We start from the raw sequence: 16,373 nt of genomic DNA, 5'->3' as shown, positions 1-16,373 counted from the left end.
GCAGCAGTTAACTACAGAAGCACAGAGTCTGATGCACCTCAACAGAGACAGTTCTGTGAAAAGCAAGCAGCAGGTAATATCTGACAACGTCCATTGTGGGATCAAGACACCGTTCCACTGTTGGGACCTAGAGTTGGTAGCACCTGGTCGAAGGGAGTACCTTTATCTCCACTCTCAGATGCAGTTCTAACATCGTCCATTGTGGAATCAACAAACCGTTCCACTGTTAGGACCTAGAGATGGTTGCACCAGGTCGAAGGGAGTACCTTCATCTTCACTCTCAGATGCAGTTCTAACATCGTCCATTGTGGGATCAAGACACCGTTCTACAGTTGGTACCTGTTCGACTACTGTGTTAGTAGTATACAGAACCCTCCACCCTGCGGGGCCTTAGGCTGTGCGCTGTCTGCCTGTTTCGCAGTAGCCAGCGTTGATCTCAGGAGCCTTCCGAGCTCACAGACCTCGGCCCAGCAGCTTCCGCTGGCACGTGGTGAGCCCTCTTTCACATGCAGCGGTGTCAAAAGATGAACTGTGCGGCATATATGCGTCACAGCGGCCATGACGGTTTCTTGGTACCAGCAAGCTGAGAGCATCTTTCACGCAGCCACCTTCGCTCACGGGGTCAACCTCGTGGCGGTGTAAGCTGCGCAGGCCTGGCAGACACGTTCGCTATTCCGGAAGAGAACCACGCCCAGAGAAACGTGCCTTTTATTCATACCCCTATGCTAGCCTTGCGTATGCCAAGCCAGCCCACTACGCTAAAGATTTTTTGGGGGGGGGGCACATACATGCTACATTTCCGCAATCTTCCCTACAGACTGTACTATCAAGGTTACGTCCACTGTCTACTTCACTCAATAGACCATCAGTATATGTTGACATGTACATGTCTGTGCTCTGCATATTGGTCAGCTATTGAGAGGGAGGTCTTTGCTGTGGTTTGGGCTCTGAAGAAGTTGAGGCCATACTTGTTTGGCACTCACTTCATTGTTCAGACAGACCATAAGCCCCTCTTATGGCTAAAACAGATGAAGGGTGAAACCCCCAAACTTTTGAGGTGGTCCATTTCCCTACAGGGGATGGACTTTACAGTGGAACATAGACCTGGGAGTAACTATGCCAATGCAGATGGACTCTCCAGATATTTCCACTTAGAACATGAAGACTCAGCTGGTCAAGGTTAGTTTAATGTCCCTGCATTTGGGGTTGTGTAGGAGAGTAGGAGCTGCTTTGCATGGGTACCCCCACTTTTACCAGATAATCTCAATTTAATTGATCAACTGAAAACCACTAAAGGTACCTGAGATACATATAATATCAAGTTTAGCTAAAGTAAGTTCTACTGAACTTAGAGTTGTGTGTTAAGGGATAGCACACCCTTTCTACAACTCAAGAGAGTTTTGTAGGCCACACTAGTGTAGGTCGTGTAACACACCACACCACACTAGTAATGTCTAATCAGCCAGGAACCAGTGGGTCCTTGTCAGAAGCCAGCGGGCTTCCCCCCTATAAGGATCTCACCTTTGCTCAGCTTAGGGCCTTATGTTCCATTAGGAAGCTGAAGACAGGCAAAAGCCCAACCACCCAGCATCTCTTGCAGATACTCAGGCTGGATGATCTCTCAGGGCCTAGTGGGCCTGAAGGGGTAGGCAGAGTGGGTGGGGCATCAGTTGAGGGTGGACCTAGGGGTGGAACTCCCCCTGGCCCAAACTCTGCTGCTGACCAGACTGATGACAATGATCAGGATCTGGTGACCACAGCTCAACTGGATGAGGATGATGAGGATGAGCCCAATGCTCCACTCTTTGTCCCTCCAGGAAGAGTTGAAGGTAGGGTTAGAAGGAATAGATCTCTCTCCAGAGAGTCTGTTCAGTCTACCTCATCTGTAGGGACCTCTGTTTCTTCTCACAGAGGGAGGGAAACCGCCCAGGAGAGGAGAGCGAGACTGCTGAAGTATGAGCAAGATAAGTTCAACCTCAGAAAGCAGCAGATGGCCCTAGATAAGGAAGCCCTAGAGCTCTTCAGAGCTAGTAAAAAGGAGGGACTAGAGTCCCTTGGTGGCAGCAATTTCCATAGAGATAGGGAGAGGTCTTATGACCATAGAAACCTAAGTAAGATTGTCCCTCCCTACCAGAGTGGGGATGACATCCACAAATGGATAACTGCCTTGGAGAGGGCCTGTAGAGTACAGAGGGTCCCCCAAGGGCAGTGGGCAGCAAACTTATGGCTCTCCTTTGCAGACAAAGGTAGAGACAAGCTCCTCACTGTAAGAGAAGAGGATGCTGATGATTACCAGATCTTGAAAAGTGCACTGATAGATGGGTTTGGCCTAACCACTGAACAATACAGGTTAAAGTTCAGGGATACACAAAAGGCACAAAATCAAGACTGGGTGGACTTTGTTGACTGTTCTGCTAAGGCTCTGGAAGGTTGGTTATTGGGCAGTAAGGTGTGTGACTTCACAGGATTGTACAATCTGATAATGAGGGAGCAGATTCTTAATGACTATCAAAATCAGCTGTTGCACCAGTACCTGGTAGACTCTGATTTGACCTCTCCCCAAGAATTGGAAAAGAAGGCAGACAAATGGGTCAGAACCAGGGTGAGGCAGAAGGTACAGAACCAAGGTGGTGACCCTAAGATGCAAGATTCTAAGAACTCTGACATGGGTGGGGAGAAGGGTAAAGACCAGAAGTCTTCACAAGGGCCCCAAAAATCTTTTTCAGGTGGGGATTCACAGTCTAACAAAGGGAAAGGCCAAAAGAAACCATGGTGCAAAGTCTGTAAGCAAAAGACACATTGGACCAGTGATTGCACCAAGTCCAAAGAGAATACTCCAGCCCCCACCAATGCCCCTAAGGCACCTGCTCCCCCTAGTGGAGTTACAATTGGTGGTGGGAGTACACAGAATAAGGGTGTAGTAGGGTTGACCCTGGGTACTGAGTTGGGCTCTGGCCTAGTCAGAGAAACGACTCAGGCTGTTCTTGTCTGTGATGGGGGCATGGATATGACCCCCTCTGTGAGTCCCAGTAACTTGGGCAAGTACAAGCAATAGCCTTTAATCAATGGAGTGCAGGTTTTGGCATTCAGGGACACAGGAGCAAATGTCACTATTGTGACAAAAGATCTTGTGGATCCTGGGCAGATTATACTTGTTGAAATGCTCCAAGTGACCAATGCTAGCAACGTCAGAACAGACCATTCTCTGGCAGTTGTTAACTTCTCCTGGGGAGGGGTAACCGGCCTTAAGAAGGTTGTGGTGAGTGCAAACCTACCAGTCAAATGCTTGCTTGGCAATGATCTAGAGACTTCCGCTTGGGCAGAAGTAGAGCTTAGGACTCATGCATAAATGCTGGGCATCCCTGCAGATGTGTTTGCTGTGACCAGGTCACAGGCCAAAATGTCTGAAACTGAACAGGCCTTGGATTCAAGAGGAGGAGCAAAAGGGTTAAGGCAGAGCCTCCCCCCCTGACTCAGTCTCTTGAGGGAGATGATCACAGTCCTGAAGAAGGAACTGTCCCAGGGGAGCTTGAGCCTGACCAGGTTGAGTTCTTGGGGATAGTGGGCCATTCCAGGGCAGACCTGAGCCAGGAGCAGCAGAGCTGCCCCTCTCTTGAACCCCTTAGACAGCAAGCTGCTGATGAGGCTGCTGGGAATGCTAGTGGAACCCATAAGATATATTGGGATGATGGACTCCTGTACTCAGAGTGTAGAGACCCCAAGCCTGGTGCCACCAGGAGGTTGGTTATACCTCTGAAGTTCAGGCGTTTCCTATTGACCCTAGCCCATGATATCCCTTTAGCAGGTCACCTGGGCCAGAACAAGACTTGAGACAGACTTGTCTCTCATTTTCACTGGCCCCACATGCCTGAAGACACAAAGGAGTTTTTATCGTTCCTGTGTAACCTGCCAAGCCAGTGGCAAAGCAGGTGGCACTACAAATGCCCCCCTGATACCACTACCTGTGGTGGGGGTGCCCTTTGAAAGGTTGGGGATTGACACTGTTGGTCCCATGGATCCCCAAACAGCATCTGGGCACAGATTAATCCTGGTGGTAGTGGATCATGCTACCAGGTACCCAGAAGCTATTCCACTTAGGACCACTACAGCACCTGTGGTGGCAAGAGCCCTGTTGGGAATTTTCTCAAGAGTGGGTTTTCCTAAGGAGGTAGTATCAGACAGAGGTAAGACTTAATGTCTGGTTACTTAAGAGCAATGTGGAAGGAGTGTGGAGTGACTTACAAATTCACCACACCCTATCACCCACAATGCAATGGTTTGGTTGAAAGGTTCAACAAAACCTTAAAGGGCATGATTAAAGGGATCCCAGAAAAGATCAGGTGAAGATGGCACATTCTCTCGCCCTGCCTTTTGTTTGCATACAGGGAGGTGCCACAAAAGGGGGTTGGCTACAGCCTCTTTGAACTTTTGTTTGGTCACCCTGTCAGGTGTCCATTGTGTTTGGTGAAGGAAGGATGGAAGTTACCTCTCAAGCCCCCAAAGCAAGACATAGTGGACTCCGTACTTGGTCTCCGCTCCAGGATGGCCGAGTACATGAAAAAGGCAACTAAAAACCTCGAGGCTAGCCAGGAACTGCAAAAAGTGTGTTATGACCAAAAGGCTGTACTGGCTTTTTAACAGCCAGTACAGAAAGTGTGGGTGTTGAAGCCTGTGGCCCCAGCAGCTCTCCAAGACAAGTGGAGTGGACCCCACACTATTGTTGAACAGAAGGGAGAGGTTACTTACTTAGTAGACCTAGGAACTCCCAGGAGTCCCCACAGGGTTCTCCATGTCAACAGGCTAAAGCCATATGTAGACAGGGCTGACATGGGCTTGCTCATGGCCACTGATGAGGGACAGGAGGAAGAGAGTGACCCACTCCCTGACCTCCTCTCACAGAACCCTGATGATGGGTCAGATGATGGTGAGGCCTTGGCAGGCAGCCTCGCTGCCCGGCAGCAAACTGATTGCAGACAGGTGCTCAATCATTTCAGAAACACTCATGAGGTGGACACTGGGGACAGTCTGCCTATTAAAAATAAAATGTATAGGCAACCTAACCATGTCAGGGACTGTATCAGGACAGAAGTCCAGAAAATGTTGGATTTGAGAGTTATTGAACCCTCAGATAGCCCTTGGGCTAGTCCAGTGGTCCTTGTACCAAAACCTCACACCAGTGGTGGGAAAAGAGAGATGAGGTTTTGTGTGGACTACAGGGGTCTCAATGCAGTCACTAGGACTGATGCCCATCCAATTCCAAGGGCAGATGAGCTTATAGATACTTTGGCCTCAGCCAAGTTTCTGAGCACATTTGACCTGACAGCTGGCTACTGGCAGATCAGACTAGCTGATGATGCAAAGCCAAAAACAGCATTTTTGACCCCAAGTGGGAATTACCAATTTGTGGTGATGCCCTTTGGTTTGAAGACTGCACCTGCCACTTTCCAAAGGTTGGTGAATACAGTTCTCACAGGTCTGGAAGCCTACAGTGCACCTTGCTTGATAACTTTATTTCGGTCAAAAGACCATAAAAAGTACAAATAGACATATCATCAATTACATTAATACAAATAGAACGATAAAACAATAAATAGCATTTTAAAGTTAAAATCTTTAAAAACAGGATTAAACTTTTAAGTCATCAAGATGAGGGTGATTAAGTTAAAAACGTTTGTCTCCAACGCCACATGCCATAAAGATAGCGAGATACAGCGAAGACAATGAGTGGGTCAGTATCATAAGTTAAGGTCCTGCTGGCCTGTTTAAAATGGCGAAAACCCAGATTCCTACAAATGGGAATCAGCCAACTTTTCCTGATTAAATAACAGGCAGGACAAAAAAACAACACATGTTCGACAGACTCAATTTTGTAATTACAAGCAGGACAGCTTTCCAGATTTCGTGCCTGCCACTTGGATGAAAAGGACCTGATCGGTAGGGTGCCATACCTTAATTGAATGTACAATTTACGGGCAAGTGGGGGTTCTATTTGATCCATGAATTCCTCTAGTTTGGAATCCTGCTTAACCAAGAGGAATTCTAGGGTCAATCTACCTATCGCTAAAGAGCTCGAATGTAGAGAAGAATTTTTCGAGGACACCAAAGAGAGAATATCCTTCCTTGGAATCCCGGAACAACTTGCCTCCGGGTTTGCCCACATTTCCGGGAGTCCTAGTTGAAAACAGACTGCATTAATATGCAGAAGCCAAGGGATTTTTTTAAATTTAAGTGCAGGCCAGATCTCTACAAATTCTAATTTGTACGAAGACAGTTCAGGCACTGACCACAGCCTTTTCCAGTACAAAATAGGCCTTGCACTAATAGTCTCCTCTATTGGGACTAACCCAAGATCGAGCCTAAGAGGGATCGACGGTGTGCTGGAGGGGAGCCCAAGAAGAGATCTTAAAAAAGATAACTCAGCCCTTGTAAAGGATGCAGACTGCTTATGTCCCCAGAGTTCGGCTCCATAAAATGCAGCCACTCTTGCCTGTCTACAATAAATTTCAAGGGCGGGAGACACTGGTTTAAAACTTGATCTTTTAAAAACTTTATTCAGACCCCCAGTCAATTGGACAAGCTTGAGTGTTGACTTAGTGATCTGAGAATCCCAACTAAAATTCTCCGTTAAGGTCACGCCTAGATAAACGAAAGTTTTGACTCTCTCAAGGGGAATATCAAATAAAACTGGGTTTGGGCGCACCCGTTTGGGGGGGTTAAAGATCATGTATTTAGTTTTCCCCAGATTTATTTCAAGTCCTCTAGACTCACAAAACTTTGCGAAACCGTTCAAAGTATTTTGAATACCCGAAGACGTTCTAGACAATAACAAGGTATCGTCCGCGAACATCAGTGCGGGCACGCGTCCTGATACTAATTTGGGGGTATCATTATTTGGTATACAATTCAGGTGGTCAATAAGGCCATTTATGTAAAGGCTAAACAACGTGGGGGCCAGGACACACCCTTGGTGAACGCCTTTTTGAACGGGAAAGCGATCGGTGAGCTCACCATATTTCCCACATCTTACTTGGGCAAAGTTATTGGCATGAAGTCTAGATAGAACAGCCAATAGGTAAGATGGGAGACCCATATCTGCCAGGACTTGCCAAAGTTTAATCCGGGGAACCAGATCAAAAGCTGCCCGCAGGTCCACAAACACCAGGTAGAGGCTGCCACCCTCAACCAGGGCTGTTTTCCAATACAGGACCTGCAGGCGAAAGATCTGATCTAAGGTGGAAATACCAGTCCTAAAGCCTCCCTGAAAGGTGGTCAAAATCCCGTTCTCCTCGATCCAGCCCAGGACCCTGTCCAAAAGAACCCTCCCAATTAGTTTTTGTGAGGTGTCTATAAGACTAATAGGTCTATAATTAGAGGGGGTTAATGGACAGCCCTTTTTAAAAATGGGTACTATTTCGGCCCCAAGCCAAGTAAAGGGTACATCACCCCCCTGCAAAATGCTATTAAATAGGACAACCAAGTAGGGTGCCCAAATCTTTGGCTGGGCCCTAAATAGGTCCCCAGGTAGTTTATCCAAGCCCGGTGCTTTGTTCGGGAGCATTTTCCCAATTGCTTTTTCCACCTCAATCAAAGTGAAAAGCTCCGGAGAAGCATGGACCACTGGGACTAGAGAGAGGTCGGGGGTGTCAACAGACAGATTATCAGAATCACGTATACCATATAGGTCACAAAAGTGACTTTCCCAAGATGAGGCTGCAATATTTGAGACAGGTACAGATGAATACCCACTCACTCCAGTTGCGACAATAGACCAGAATAACTTAGCGTCCTTACAACTAAGCGCATTGCCCAACTGCTCCCAGAGTTCAACCTCCCCTTCTTTCTTGGCGTCACTAATTGCCTTTTTGTACGAGGAACGATTCATTCTGATAGCTTCTCTGTCCTTGGTTTTTACTATCAACAGCAGGGCCTTTTTGGCCATACGACAGGCTTTATTATACCACCCTACTGATTCAACCCTTGGCCGTATAACCCTTTTTACTGGGTACAAGATGTCCCTTAGTGCAGTAACCAGTTTGCAGTGGATATCAGTAGGACTGCCCAGAGGCCCAGCTTCCCCCATCTCCTCGATAAATGGAGTTATTATTCCATACAGTTCCGCCAGTTTACTATTCGACATTAGGAATTCTGGCCACTTTACTCTCCTTCTACAATTGCTGATTGTCATTGGATCAAACATAGGGTTTTCACCCGGGACCGGATTTTTAAGTCCAAAACTTCCTAATTTAAGGGTCAGAGCTAGGGCATTATGATCACTGTCCAACCTCTCAATGACCACAAATTCATAAAGCTTGTCCCAGTGTTTAGCTTCAATGAAGATGTAGTCAATTATTGAGGTATGGCTAGCTCTGTTAAACGTTGTTTTCCCAGGTCTGTCAGGCATCACCCTTCCATTGCATGCTCGCAATGATGCAGCTAAGGAGAGAGACTGCAATTGCAGGACTAGGGGAGTCCATACCTTAACTGAGGGGGTAAGTGGGTCCGGAATATTCCATAATGAATACACTTCATCGCAATCTCCCATGTTTGGATCCAGTAAAGACTCAAAGTGGCAGTTAAAATCCCCGCCTATAATTAGTACAGTAGAGAGGTCAAGTGACTGTAATAGTTTGAACAATACAGTAATTGCCTCTGATTCAAGGCCCCTCTTAGTAGGTCTAGAGTAAACATTTATCAGAGCAATACTCGGAGCCCTCTCTACATCCAGTAAAACAAGTTGTACATCCCGTGAATCCGTTGTGATAACCTTTGCCTTTACTCCCAAATGGGAGCCGACCCATAGAGACAACCCCCCTGAAGGCCTTCCCCGGCCGCTTTTGCATGCCATAATATCGAACGTTGCGAAGCCCGGAGCCACACTCTCTTCAAGCATCCAGGTTTCTTGCAGCATACAAATGTCAAAGGAAGTGATAAATGAACTCCACTCCAGGTTGGGGAGTTTATTTTTGAGTCCGGCCACGTTCCATGAAATGATTTTAACACCTTCAACATTAGGTGATTGCTTAGATGTTTGGGCGTCCGGTAGGCCAACTAAGTTACCCAATATGGACGACCCAGCAACCGCCCCCTGGCTGGATACACAATTAAGAGGGGGGCATAAGGTAGAAGAGGAGGCAATTTGCTCTGGACTCAGAATCCCCTTTAATGGACTTTGTCGTTCCATTAAATCAGATTTATACGGTGCACCTTATCTAGATGATATTGCTGTCTTTAGCTCCACCTGAGAGGATCACCTGGTCCACCTAAGGAATGTTTTGGAGGCCCTGCAAAAGGCAGGCCTCACTATCAAGGCCACCAAGTGCCAGATAGGGCAGTCAGGTTGTGAACCTGGGCCACCTTGTATGTGGAGGCCAGGTTCAACCACTGCAGAGCAAAATCCAGATCATCATGGACTGGGTTGCTCCAACCACCCAGACTCAGGTGAGAGCCTTCTGGGTACTATAGGAGATTTGTCAAGGGGTATGGATCAATAGTGACACCCCTGAATGACTTAACTTCTAAGAAAATGCCCAAAAAGGTTCAGTGGACAGCTAGCTGTCAAAAGGCATTTGATGACCTGAAGCAGGCCATGTGCACTGCTCCCATTCTACAGAGTCCTGATTACTCAAAGAAGTTCATTGTCCAAACAGATGCATCTGAATTGGGGGTAGGGGCTGTACTGTCACAATTGAATGATGAAGGTCAGGATCAGCCAGTAGTTTTTATTAGCAGAAGGCTGACCCCCAGAGAGAAACGTTGGTCAGCCATTGAGAGGAAGGCCTTTGCTGTGGTTTGGGCTCTGAAGAAGTTGATGCCATACTTGTTTGGCACTCACCTCCTTGTTCAGACAGACCATAAGCCCCAAGTATGGCTAAAACAAATGAAGGGTGAAAACACCAAACTGCTTAGGGGATGGGCTATACAGTGGAACATAGACCTGGGGGTAACCATGCCAATGCAGATGGACTCTAGGTATTTCCACTTAGAAAATGAAGAATCAACTGGTCAAGGTTAGTTGAATGTCCCTGCGTTTGGGGGGGTTGTGTAAGGATGTGCTTGCACCCCTTACTTTGGTATAGGCTACCTTTATCACTACCATTGCACACACATATAAAACCTATAAGTCACTCCTATGGCAGGCCTTAACAATCCTGAAGGCAGAGTTCTTGGTTTTTATGTGAGAGGGTGCCCCTGCATGAGCAGAGCCCCTCTGCAGCGTTCGGAGTATCTCCTCTGATGCTATTTGTGGTGCAGCCTGACCATATACTCTTAAGTACATTATAACCTCCCGGTAAATGCTAACTTTGGACTGGCTGCACGGAAACATGTCGTGTTGGGTGTCAAACACTTTGGAATACTAACCCCCCCCCCGCCAGTTCTGGTGGCGGGGGTAGCATTCCACCCTTCTAGAGGGAGAGACATGTTCACACTGGTCTACCCGGTAAAGACTTTCTAAAGCCCTGGCATCACAAAATGGATGTCACTGCCAATGACACGGGTCTGGCCTCCTGGTGCAGACCAAAACTTCAGCAGGGGAGGCCTGGACAATAGGTTTCCTGTCCCAGGGAGGCAGATGTGTATTGGGGCTAGGCGGGAGCACTCTCTGGTGCTTTGATGTCCTGCACTGGGGGCACACCCCTCTTTCCAAACCCTCTCATAGGTGGGTCCCCAGAGTATGTATAACCAACTATCGTAGTATAAATATAGGAACCCAGTCCTTGAGACTTTAGATTACACTGGATGAAACTCTGCAACATATATCCTGGACCTTCGACTTTCTATTTTCGCTAGAAGACTAAAGAAATCTCCCTTTTGGTCAAGGAGTGACTCCCCTGCTTGGCAGGCACCAAAGACGCAACTGTCTGGTCTGCAACTCTGAAGCTCCCGCCTGATGCCGAAATCTTTGCATCACCAGAGTTTGATTTCCAGACTTCCCAGCGGCTACCCTGAGTCCACAGCAAAGATGAGGCCCGTGGCTATCGTGGGTGACGTGGAACCGTGACACCTGGACACTGTGAACGTTTGCAGGTACATCATCTTCCTGGTTCTCCTCGAAGTTGTGCTTTGGGCTCCGAGTAGTCCCAGCCTTGGGCACCTACTGCACCATGGATCTCTGGCCTCAACTCCATGAATGACCCATGGGCCAGTTTCCAGTGCGACTGCTCGAGGCTCCTTCGTGATCGCTAGCCCGTTGGCTGGTGGGTCCCCACGAAGGCAACTCCTTTTCTGCTTGGGCTTTCCTGGTTGCTCCAGACGTGCCCCGACTTACCCTCGCTGGGTGAGTCCCCCAGACCTTGCTGGTCTGCACCATTGTCTCTCTTCTATTTCCACTTGACTTGCCGTTGCCAAGGCTTGTTGGGTCCATTCTGGTCGCCGACACCGCAGCACTCGACAGACTTCATGGGACAGCTCGAATCCAGCTCCTGGTCGTCATCTGCACCTCCTGGACCTCGTGGCTGAAGAGTCAAGACACCCGTCAATTCACCTAAAGCACCTGCCATCTGTGGGCATTGGTCCATCCTGCCCTTGGTCACTGGCAAGTGACCCAGACTCTGTCCCCTCTGCTTTCAGGTTCCTTCCATCCTAGATCCAGGCTTGGATCTCTTCAGACACTTCTCCTCTTCACAGCAGCAGCACTTCTTTGCCAGCTTCCATTGAAAACAGCGCCGCGACCCAACACCATTTGACACCTATGCACCCGGCTTCCCTGGGTGAGTTAACTCGAGTACTCCGGTGCTCCCATGGGTGTTGGCCTTAGACACCTCTATGTCCAAAAGGGTTTGCTGGTAGTCGTTCTCTAAGTGTCCTTAAAGTCCTAATTTCCAACCGCGATTTTCCCCATAGAAGTTAACTGCGATGCGCGGCTGTGTTCTCACACTACACGCGTCCCCCGTGGGTCCCCTGTGTCACTATCTTGGGTGGTTCCTTGTGGTCCAAGCGATTCTACAGGCTCTAGGCCTTGTGTCTAGTTCAGTCGTGGTTCTTATACCACTTTATTGGTATATGGTTTGGTACGCCCCTAGAGCCCAAACGTGTATTTGTGCTTTTACTGATGAATACTGAATTGTAACTTAAGTACTTCGAACTCCAGCCTCATAAAGAGACTAGAGGGGTGTGTTTTATCTTAAATACATATATTTTGAATATATATACTTGGTGTGGTTGTCCTTTCATTTGGTCATTCAAGAGATTATAGACTGGTAAAACAAGCTGCTTTACGTTGCTTCAAGACTTAGCCTGAAGGCTGCTCTCCATAGCTACCACTAGGATAGCTTTCGATAAAGGTTGTCTTTAACGTATCATCAATAAGAGTTGTTTGGACTGGTACAAGGTGCCCACTATAATTAGTGGACAGCATATACCAGGCCAACCTCTCACAGACAGCATATACCAGGCCAACTTCTCACACTCTGCACTCCCCTGGACAGGTCTCACCTCCTCTGCACCCCTGGACTGGCCACACCTCCTCTGTACTCCTGGACAGGCCTCACCTCCTCTGCACCCCTGGAAAGGCCTCACCTCCTCTGCACCCCTGGAAGGGCCTCACCTCCTCTGCACCCCTGGACAGGCCACACCTCCTCTGCACCCCTGGACAGATCTCACCTGCTCCATACCCCCTTGGACAGGGCACGCCTCTCCTCCACTGCACCCCTGGACAGGCCTCACCTCCTCTGCACCCCTGGACAGGCCTCACCTCCTCTGCACCCCTGGACAGGCCACACCTCCTTTGCACCCCTGGACAGGTCTCACCTGCTCCATAGCCCCTTGGACAGGGCACGCCTCTCCTCCTCTGCACCCCTGGACAGGCCTCACCTCCTCTGCACCCCTGGACAGGCCTCACCTCCTCTGCACCCCTCACCTCATCTGCACTCCTGGACAGGCCTCACCTCCTCTGCCCCATGGACAGGCCTCTCCTCCTCTGCACCCCTGGACAGGCCTCACCTCCTCTGCACACCTAGACAGGCCTCACCTCCTCTGCAGCCCCTGGACAGGCCTCAGCTCCTCTGCACCCCTGGACTGGCCTCGCCTCCTCTGCACCCCTGGACAGGCCTCACCTCCTATGCACCCCTCACCTCATCTGCACTCCTGGACAGGCCTCACCTCCTCTGCTCCATGGACAGGCCTCTCCTCCTCTGCACCCCTGGACAGGCCTCACCTCCTATGCACCCCTGGACAGGCCTCACCTCCTCTGCAGCCCCTAGACAGGCCTCAGCTCCTCTGCACCCCTGGGAAGGCCTCACCTCCTCTGCACCCCATGGAAAGGCCTCTCCTCCTCTGCACTTCTGGACAGGCCTCGCTTCCTCTGCACCCCCGGACAGGCCTCGCCTCCTCTGCACACCCGGACAGGCCTCACCTTCTCTACACCCCTGGACAGGCCTCTCTTCCGCTGCACCCCTGGACAGGCCTCTCCTTCTTTGCACCCCTGGACAGGCCTCACCTCCTCTGCAGCCCTGGACAAGCCTCCCCTCCTCTGCACCCCCTGGACAGGCCTCACCTCCTCTGTATCCCCCTGGACTGGCCTCACCTCCTTTGCACCCCTGGACAGGCCTCACTCTGCACCCCTCTGGACAGGCCTCACCTGCTCTGCACCCCTGGACAGGCCTCTCCTCCTCTGCACCCCTGGAGAGTCCTCACCTCCTCTGCACCCCTGTACAGGCCTCACCTCCCCCCCAGGACAGGCCTCTTCTCCTCTGCACCCTTGGACAGGCCTCACCTCCTCTGCTCTTGGACAGGCCTATCCTCCTCTAAACATCTGGACAGGCCTCACCTCTGCACCCCCTGGACAGGCCTCTCCTCCTCTGCACCCCTGGACAGGCATCACAACCTCTGCACACCTGGACAGGCCACACCTCCTTTGCACCCCTGGACAGGTCTCACCTGCTCCATAGCCCCTTGGACAGGGCACGCCTCTCCTCCTCTGCACCCCTGGACAGGCCTCACCTCCTCTGCACCCCTCATCTCATCTGCACTCCTGGACAGGCCTCACCTCCTCTGCCCCATGGACAGGCCTCTCCTCCTCTGCACCCCTGGACAGGCCTCACCTCCTCTGCACCCTTGGACAGGCCTCACCTCCTCTGCAGCCCCTGGACAGGCCTCTTCTCCTCTGCACCCCTGGACTGGCCTCGCCTCCTCTGCACCCCTGGACAGGCCTCACCTTCTATGCACCCCTCACCTCATCTGCACTCCTGGACAGGCCTCACCTCCTCTGCCCCATGGACAGGCCTCTCCTCTTCTGCACCCCTGGATAGGCCTCACCTCCTCTGCACCCCTGGACAGGCCTCACCTCCTCTGCAGCCCCTAGACAGGCCTCAGCTCCTCTGCACCCCTGGGAAGGCCTCACCTCCTCTGCACCCCATGGAAAGGCCTCTCCTCCTCTGCACTTCTGGACAGGCCTCGCTTCCTCTGCACCCGCGGACAGGCCTCGCCTCCTCTGCACACCCGGACAGGCCTCACCTTCTCTACACCCCTGGACAGGCCTCTCTTCCGCTGCACCCCTGGACAGGCCTCTCCTTCTTTGCACCCCTGGACAGGCCTCACCGCCTCTGCAGCCCTGGACAAGCCTCCCCTCCTCTGCACCCCCTGGACAGGCCTCACCTCCTCTGTATCCCCCTGGACAGGCCTCTCCTCCTCTGTATCCCCCTGGACTGGCCTCACCTGCTTTGCACCCCTGGGCAGGCCTCACTCTGCACCCCTCTGGACAGGCCTCACCTGCTCTGCACCCCTGGACAGGCCTCTCCTCCTCTGCACCCCTGGAGAGTCCTCACTTCCTCTGCACCCCTGTACAGGCCTCACCTCCCCCCCAGGACAGGCCTCTTCTCCTCTGCACCCTTGGACAGGCCTCACCTCCTCTGCTCTTGGACAGGCCTATCCTCCTCTAAACATCTGGACAGGCCTCACCTCTGCACCCCTGGACAGGCCTCTCCTCCTCTGCACCCCTGGACAGGCATCACAACCTCTGCACCCCTGGACAGGCCACACCTCCTTTGCACCCCTGGACAGGTCTCCCCTGCTCCATAGCCCCTTGGGCAGGGCACGCCTCTCCTCCTCTGAACCCCTGGACAGGCCTCACCTCCTCTGCACCCCTGGACAGGCCTCACCTCCTCTGCACCCCTCACCTCATCTGCACTCCTGGACAGGCCTCACCTCCTCTGCCCCATGGACAGGCCTCTCCTCCTCTGCACCCCTGGACAGGCCTCACCTCCTCTGCACCCTTGGACAGGCCTCACCTCCTCTGCAGCCCCTGGACAGGCCTCAGCTCCTCTGCACCCCTGGACTGGCCTCGCCTCCTCTGCACCCCTGGACAGGCCTCACCTCATATGCACCCCTCACCTCATCTGCACTCCTGGACAGGCCTCACCTCCTCTGCCCCATGGACAGGCCTCTCCTCCTCTGCACCCCTGGACAGGCCTCACCTCCTCTGCACCCCTGGACAGGCCTCACCTCCTCTGCACCCCTAGACAGGCCTCAGCTCCTCTGCACCCCATGGAAAGGCCTCTCCTCCTCTGCACTTCTGGACAGGCCTCGCTTCCTCTGCACCCCCGGACAGGCCTCGCCTCCTCTGCACACCCGGACAGGCCTCACCTTCTCTACACCCCTGGACAGGCCTCTCTTCCGCTGCACCCCTGGACAGGCCTCTCCTTCTTTGCACCCCTGGACAGGCCTCACCTCCTCTGCAGCCCTGGACAAGTCTCACCTCCTCTGCACCCCCTGGACAGGCCTCACCTCCTCTGTATCCCCCTGGACAGGCCTCTCCTCCTCTGCACCCCCGGACTGGCCTCACCTCCTTTGCACCCCTGGAGAGTCCTCACCTCCTCTGCACCCCTGTACAGGCCTCACCTCCTCTGCCCCAGGACAGGCCTCTTCTCCTCTGCACCCTTGGACAGGCCTCACCTCCTCTGCTCTTGGACAGGCCTCTCCCTGGACAGGCCTCACCTGCTCTGCACCCCTGGACAGGCCTCTCCTCCTCTGCACCCCTGGAGAGTCCTCACCTCCTCTGCACCCCTGTACAGGCCTCACCTCCTCTGCCCCAGGACAGGCCTCTTCTCCTCTGCACCCTTGGACAGGCCTCACCTCCTCTGCTCTTGGACAGGCCTCTCCTCCTCTAAACATCTGGACAGGCCTCACCTCTGCACCCCTGGACAGGCCTCTCCTCCTCAGCACCCCTGGACAGGCCTCTCGGTGCTTCTCCCAGGAGCTCTCGGTGAAGGATTCTCATTAAGGACAGAGGAGCCCAGAGTTCATTCCACCCCATACAGCGCCTCGGACTCCGCCCTGAGCCTTGGGGCGCTATGCACAGGCCCCGAAGAGAGACACTGCTCCCCTGGAGCTGCCCAGAGGCGCCGGGGGCAGGGCAGTGGCTCCGACCCGGTGCAAGG

The 16,373-nt window shown here is 52.0% G+C and overlaps 1 protein-coding gene across 1 annotated transcript in view; it reads right to left on the bottom strand.

Annotated features, from left to right (window-relative positions):
* LOC146839203 (uncharacterized) overlaps window positions 1–14,924 on the bottom strand; it is a 196,497-nt gene extending 181,573 nt beyond the window's left edge. The window contains 1 exon segment of the mRNA XM_085600016.1: window positions 14,896–14,924. The gene's annotated coding sequence lies outside the window, so the exon portion shown is untranslated.
* Between the last annotated feature and the right edge of the window lie 1,449 nt (window positions 14,925–16,373).

This window comes from Triturus cristatus, chromosome 4_2, assembly GCF_964204655.1.
Source record: "Triturus cristatus chromosome 4_2, aTriCri1.1, whole genome shotgun sequence".
In the NCBI taxonomy this organism is placed as follows: domain Eukaryota; kingdom Metazoa; phylum Chordata; class Amphibia; order Caudata; family Salamandridae; genus Triturus; species Triturus cristatus.
The sequence above is the reverse complement of the archived record's forward strand: the minus strand, read 5'-3'. Positions and strand labels throughout refer to the sequence as shown.